This window comes from Geotrypetes seraphini, chromosome 13 (genome assembly GCF_902459505.1).
Source record: "Geotrypetes seraphini chromosome 13, aGeoSer1.1, whole genome shotgun sequence".
Lineage (NCBI taxonomy): Eukaryota > Metazoa > Chordata > Amphibia > Gymnophiona > Dermophiidae > Geotrypetes > Geotrypetes seraphini.
In genome coordinates this window covers 2,205,336-2,212,795 of record NC_047096.1, presented here as the reverse complement: position 1 = coordinate 2,212,795, position 7,460 = coordinate 2,205,336, and the positions used below count along the sequence as shown (strand labels likewise).

Genomic DNA, 7,460 nt, shown 5'->3' with positions numbered 1-7,460 from the left:
AGGGCTTCAATGGCTGGGAGGGTGTAGATGGGCTGGAGTAAGTCTTAACAGAGATTTCGGCAGTTGGAACCCAAGCACAGTACCGGGTAAAGCTTTGGATTCTCGCCCAGAAATAGCTAAGAAGAAAAAAATAAAAAAAATTTAAATTGAATCAGGTTGGGCAGACTGGATGGACCATTCGGGGTCTTTATCTGCCATCATCTACTATGTTACTATGTAACGTAAAAGGAAGGATCCAAGAGTAACTGATGGCCCAGGTGAAGTGCCAACTCTGTGCCACCCTGACCCCTAACCCCACCCCAGCTCAATGCAAGGAATGAGAAAAGGCAAAAGGGAGAGTCCCCTCTGGTTATCATCAAACTCAGAACACTGGCCAGGTGGTTGCCCCAAGAAGAAAAAAACATTCCAGCAGTTAAAGGCGAAATTAGGTTCTTACCTGCTAATTTTCTTTCTTTTAGACTCTCCAGACCGGCACAGTTCACTGATGGGTAATAGCTCATCATGACCAGCAGGTGGAGACTGAGACAAAACTTTTGACTGCAATACAAGTAGCTGTGCTTCCTCCTAATATAACCAGTCTGCCGAATAGCCAAGCAGAACTAAGAAATATTAACTATAACAGGTACAACCCTCCTAACAAGAATAACAACTACCATAGAGCAATACTGTTGGAAATTGCATAGAAAAAGCCCCTTCACAAACATCCCCACAGCTCTCCAGCTGAGCCAAAGCCGCTGTTCTTTTAATGTCCCCAAACCTATAAAAATACTAGAACCTGCAGAAAAAAAAATCACACTCTTCACGCGAATCCCGCAAGAACAACAGACAGACAGGGTAAGGACTGTGCCGGTCTGGAGAGTCTAAGAAAGAAAATTAGCAGGTAAGAACCTAATTTTTCCTTCTTTAGCACCTCTCCAGACCGGCACAGTTCACTGATGGGATGTACCAAAGCAGGACCCATCATGCGTGGGACCCCGGAGGGCCGTCACCAGAACATGCTCACCGAACACCACATCCCGACGCACCTGAACATCTACACTATAGTGTTGCACAAAGGAATGCAGAGAAGACCAAACCGCAGCTTTACAGATGTCCACTGGAGGCACAAGAGAAGGCTCAACCCCAGAAGCTGCCTGACCCCGAGTGGAATGAGCCTTGAGAAATTCCGGAACAGGTTTCTTCTGAAGAAGGTATACGGAAGCGATAGTCTCCTTGATCCAGCGTGCAATAATAGCCTTTGACGCGCTGTCCCCATTACGAGGACTCGCTAAGAGGACTAAAAGATGATCTGACTTCCGGAACTCCTGGGTCCGCTGAACATAAGAGCGAAGAACCCAACAGACATCCAACTTGTGCTACTGCCTCTGCTCCGAAGAGCCCTCCCGACTACCCAAGACCGGGAGGACGACGGATTGATTGACATGAAGAGGCAAGACCACCTTCGGCAGAAAGGAAGAATCAGGCCACAGCACGATATGCTCTCTAGAAAACTCCAGGAGAAAGCCTTAGAGGGAACAAGAGAAAGCCTACAACTCAGAAACATGTCTCACAGAAGTAATGGGCACCAGAAAAACGCCTTGAGAGTAAGGTCCTTCAACAAGCAGGAACCCAGGGGCTCAAAGGGAGGGTGCACAAACACAGACAGGACCAAATTGAGATCCCAGGCCAGAACCAAAGGCTGCACTGGATGCCGAAGCAATTTGGCCATCCTCAAAAAGCGAAATGCAGACAAAGCTCTGGGATGGGATACAGGTGAGCCATAGAGTGCGCAAAACGAAAGGGTGACTCCAGCACTTTCCACTGCAGAAGCACAATTTAAAGAATATCCAGATGCACAGGAAAAGAGAGGCTGAGCGGATCCCCCGAAGGGGGTCCACCACACGCAGAGTGGGGGGGGGGGAGAGAATCCTTTGCATCTTCCTCGAAGCGCAATACCAAGGAAACCTGAAGATAAGCTCCTGGAGTTCTTCTCGCTGAAAGATGTGGTCCGTCAAGCTCAATAGTCCATTCTCATGGTGGCCAATCCAGATCACTAATACCTGGCTAAAAACCAAGAAGTAGCAATATTCCATGCTACTGATTTAGGGCAAGCAGTGGCTTCCCCCATGTCTTTCTCAATAACAGACTATGAACTTTTCCTCCAGGAACTTGTACAAACCTTTCTTAAAACCAGTTATGCTATCCGCTCTTACCACAACCTCTGGCAACGTGTTCCAGAGCTTAACTATTCTCCGAGTGAAAAAAAATTTTCTCCTATTGGTTTTAAAAGTATTTCCCTATAACTTCATCGAGTGTCCTCTAGTCTTTGTAATTTTTGACAGAGTGAAAAATCAATCCACTTGTACCCGTTCTACTCCACTCAGGATTTTGTAGACCCTCATCAAGTCCAAAATAAATTACCACAAACTAAAAATTAAACCGAAACAGCGTGAATCCATGCAGGGCAATATCAGAGGAATATAAACAGAAAAGCACTTCTCTTATATTCTGTCAAATACAAAATAGCAGACATAAATTTAAAAAAAACCCAAAACAATGATACACTTCAGTCTCTAAGGGGCCTGTAATAGGCTGAGTGGATTTTGGGGTGAAGCTCCAAACACAGGTTGCAACAGTCTTTCTCTAATCAGGTATCACGGTCTGGTCCCTGCTAGACCCTAGAACAAAGTCCACATATATAGGCTTTCTTACAGCCCTCTGCTTCTCCTCAAACCACAGCCAGGAATTATCCAGCTTCACACACAGGCTGACTTCAGCCTCACACTTAACATCAAGTCTTTAAATAAATAACAGACCTCTCACCTTGCCAGTCTCTCTCACAGACACTTGAGGGACACTGTTTCCCTGGGATCCTCCTCAGCCCACAGCTAGGGAAGATCTCTCCTTCTAGAGACCTTTGGTCTCAGGGTGTCCTGAATGACTCCACTCTAGGTCTTATGAACTCCTTGCTGCCTGAGTCCCATCCCCATGACACAGCAGGGTTGTCCCACCTACACTAAGGTGGCTTATTCTTCCACTCTGTGAGCTAGCACCCCCTACTGTACAGTGGTATAATTGCCTGAATCGGTACATGGAATATTGCTACTCCTTGGGTTTTGGTCAGGCATTAGTGACCTGGATTGGCCACCATGAGAACGGGCTACCGGGCTTGATGGACCGTTGCTCTAACCCAGTAAGGCTCTTCTTATGTTCTTTTACTAGTGTATGCTAAGTGCCCCATTGACTATAGGTATAAAATGGGTCCCTAAATTAACTAGACTATCGTTCCAATCATCTCATATCTGGTTTTCCCTTTCTTCTGCTTCTCTTTTCCCAGTGTTTCTTGTCCAAGTGCCACTTTCTTTTCTCTCCTTCTGTTCTTCTTATGGTTAGAACAGCTGTGAACAAGAAAAAGCAGGCTCAAATCCCTCTGCCTCTCCTGTGATTTCGGGAAGTCGTGAGCTCTCCTGGGCCAGGAAAATATCTGCTATACCTAAATGTAGCTCATCTTCTCTTCTCTGACTGACTTTTACTTTCCGCTTTCATTTTTACATTATATAGATTGGGAATACAAATTGCATTCTTTTTTTATTGGGGAACCACCTGGCCAGCCTTCTGAAGGGCACTCACTTCCTCCCTCCCTAACCACAGCTGAAGTGGGGAGGGGGGGGAGAGGGGCCACTATCTTATCTCTTTCCTCAGCAAACTGGGAGTGGAGGGGAGGAAACAGACAGCTGAAGGTTACCTAGGCTGCCAGATAAGCTTGGGCTGGGCCCAGCCCTCCTTCAGCCCAAAATATAAGGCAGGACGTGATACATATAGAGAGAGAAGATATGGATTAGCTTTCATTGAGAACATGCACTGCAAAATATTAATGAAGAAATAGAATGAGAAATTTAAGGAAGCACTAACCTCCCTTTGTTTAAGCTACAGGACAATTATATTTATGGCTTATTTTCTGTTCAATATCCCACCAATTCAAAAGCAGATCAGGGTAGTTTACAAACAAAAGTAACTATAATAAAAACAGAAAAAAAAGCAATATCAGACATTACAAATATCCAACAACAAAAAGCAGACAGACAAACCGTACAATAAAACCAGGAAAGCACAATAACATGGGTAGCTGTCCCCTACACCAGCCCTCCTAACCCCCACTCTGAAAAAACTGCACAGTTATGGCTGATGTAGGATAATTGGGGGCTTGTGATGCATTTGATGGGATTTAATTTGTATTGTATATAAATTGTATTTATTGTGTAATGGAATAATGATTGTTAGAATTGTAATCTGCTCCAACATCTTGGTTTTCAGCACCCGTATATCACGTATTAAAATTAAATCAATGATTCCGCATTCACAAAGGCATCTCAAGATCAAAATGTTTGTCCCCCACACAATAGGCAGAGCTGGTAACCTTTTTCAATCCATCTGCAGTAAGGCAGCCCTCGGGGCACACCCAGTCCAAGAGCTTTTCAGGATAGTCACAATGAATATGCATAAGATAGATTTGCATACCAATGAGGCTGTGCATGGAAATCTCGCTCCTGCATATCCATTGTAGATATCCGGAAAATCTGGCTGGCTGGATGTGTAGAAAGAAGAATGTCAGCTACAGACATGATGTACCTCTTCAGGGATATTTGCAAGTCATTTTAATCACAATTTTATTTTGCACATAACCTGCCATTTCAGTCCCTGCTGATATATGCAAATGAGGCCCCAAAAATGAGACTCTCTGAACATGGCCCTGCATTGCTCACTGACAACCTCCTTTCACACTCAATCCATGAGCTCACATGTTTTGGAAGCAAGCCTACCATGGCTCAGAGTCTTATCTTTTGATGCCAATGTGCTGTATTTCTCTAGCATTCCTGGAAATGCTTCTGTCACAGTTTCCTTTTTTTCGGGCCTGCAGAGGGAAAGCTAGTGCTGGCTCTTGTTGCTCCAGAGCAGTGGTCTCCAACTCAAACCCTTTGCAGGGCCACATTTTAGATTTGTAGGTACTTGGAGGGCTGCAGAAAAAAAGAGTTAATGTCTTATTAAAGAAATGACAATTTTGCATGAGGTAAAAACTTTTGGCTAAGCCTTAATAATAATATTGTCATTTATAGCTAAACAGACATGGTTTTATTTTACATTTGTGATCATGACAAACACACTGAGGGCCTCAAAATAGTACCTGGTGGGCCGCGACTTTGACACCACTGCTCTAGAGTGAGGGCTTTCTTGGTTGCAGAGAGGAAGAGGGAGTAGTTTTGTCTTTTTTTTTCTTCAAAATGAAGAACCAGAGAGCACAAATAAAACAATGTTGGAAAAAGTAGTCACGACTTGCTCAGCTGGTCATATATTTCTTTGCAGACCAGGTGCCGAGATCAGTAGTGCTTGACTTTAGTTATTACCTAAGATAAGGCACTGCCCAGTACTTGAGGGCTATTGTCTGAGAATCTCAGCCTAGGTAACACTGAGGCCCTTTGTTCTCTGTAAATACAAAGAGAAGCTGAAACACCCAAGTCTTTTTGTCACAGGCTTTTGAAATGATTGTTCTTTTGTTATCTGTAAGGCCTCCTCACAATCCCTTAATTAACTTGATAAATGCCATTTCCTGCCATGATCTTTCAGATGACCTTGAACCATTTCTGCTGACATCTAGAGCATGTTATATGCTTCAATTATGTGCAATTAATAATTCACTATGAAATTGTTCTGGAATCCTGCATGTACTGTCTCTCTTATTGTGGACATCCTGAAAAGAAGATTCGCTAGGGGCCACATCAGCAAGTCTCAGCTCAGTCAAGACACATCCAGTCATTCAGATTTGCATAAGCAATGGAGGCAGTGTATGTAAATCTCTCTCATCCATATACGTTGTGGTGACCTTAAAAAGCAGACTAGTTGGTACAGTGGTGTAGCGAAAGTGGGAGGTGCCCGAGGCAGTGGCGTTCCCCCGCTCCTTCCCCGCCATGCAAACACACCCTTCCCTTCCCCCATACCTCTAACTTCCCGGAATCTCCAACTTGCTGCCCGTGCCGGTCTCGACTCGTCCTCTGACGTCATGTCCAGCTCCCGCAGTGCGTACAAACATCGCTCATGACTATTCATTGTGGATATCCTGAGAATCTGACTGGCTGGTTTGCCTATTGGAAGATGTTTTACTGTCTGTGTTGGAAAGAAAAAAACCCCCCATGTGATTAGGCCAGCCTTAAAAAAAATTTGTAGCAACCCATCTCGCATATAATACTTTCAGGAAAAAATTGTGAGGTCTATACAGTTTAAACTAGGGATTACTTATATCCTGCTTAATCGGGACATGGAACCAACATAGAAACATGATGGCAGATAAAAGCCAAATGGCCCATCCAGTCTGCCCATTCGCAGTAACCATTATCCCTTCCTCTCTCTAAGAGATCCCAAGCCTTCTTGAATTCAGACACAGTCTCTGTCTCCACCACCTCTTCCGGGAGACTGTTCCATGCATCTACCACCCTTTCTGTAAAAAAGTATTTCCTTAGATTACTCCAGAGACTATCACCTCTTAACTTCATCCTATGCCCTCCCATTCCAGAGCTTCCTTTCAAATGAAAGAGACTTGACTCTTGTGCATTTACGCCACGTAGGTATTTAAAAGTATCTCAAGAATCCAAATCGCAATAGCAAAAATATAAATACAATATACAAAAATTTGTTATTAGCCTAGTGGTGGAGATACCCCATGAAAGTACATTTATAATAGGTGGAGAAAAAACCTCAACTTATCAACAATGTACGGACGGCAACCCAATGAGTTCTTAAGCCAGTCCTGTTCTGTATCTTAGGCAAAAAACTCCACACGTTTCAAAATGTAATTTTTCACAACGGGACCACGGCCACCACTGTACTTTCATGGGGTATCTCCACCACTAGGATAATAACAATTTTTCGTATATTGTATATACTCTTCTCCCCCTGCAATCCGCTAAGAAGATCGACTGTCGGCTCCGGGCGGCTTTCCCGCAGAGGAGAGAATCCTGCATTCACCGTGGACCTCATCTGGGGCAGCCTCCTTGGAGCGGCTGGGGCACGGGCAGTGTGTCTGGGAGGGAATGCATGGATGGGAGAACATCTCAGGGGAGGAGACATAAGCATCCTGGGACTGTCGGCCAAGTCTCTTCCCTGAAGAAGCCCTTTCTGGAAACGTCAATCGCTCCTCCTAAACTTACTTGCTCCACTTCATCATGCTTCTATTCCTTTCTCTCCTCTCTTCTACCTTCCAAAGTATTTAGATCAATGCTGTCTTGTTAAAATGTTTATTTTATTTTTATTTTTCCTCTAACTCTACTTTTCACTTCTCTATTACCCTCCAGGTACTTTAGTTAGATTGTGAGCCTTCGGGACAGTAAGGGAATTTTTCAAGTACCTTTCTTATTTCTAATCTTAATGTATATTTTCTGTAAACCGCTTAGAACCTAACGGATGTAGCGGTATATAAGAAATAAATTACA

The 7,460-nt window shown here is 44.0% G+C and overlaps 1 long non-coding RNA gene across 1 annotated transcript; it reads right to left on the bottom strand.

The window, feature by feature from the left end:
- Positions 1–4,629: 4,629 nt before the first annotated feature.
- On the bottom strand, positions 4,630–6,142 carry LOC117347183. The gene is made up of 2 exons (XR_004536739.1): positions 5,973–6,142; positions 4,630–4,994 (listed from the first exon to the last, which is right to left on the bottom strand). It is a non-coding gene; the product is annotated as an uncharacterized LOC117347183 (long non-coding RNA).
- Positions 6,143–7,460: the final 1,318 nt, after the last annotated feature.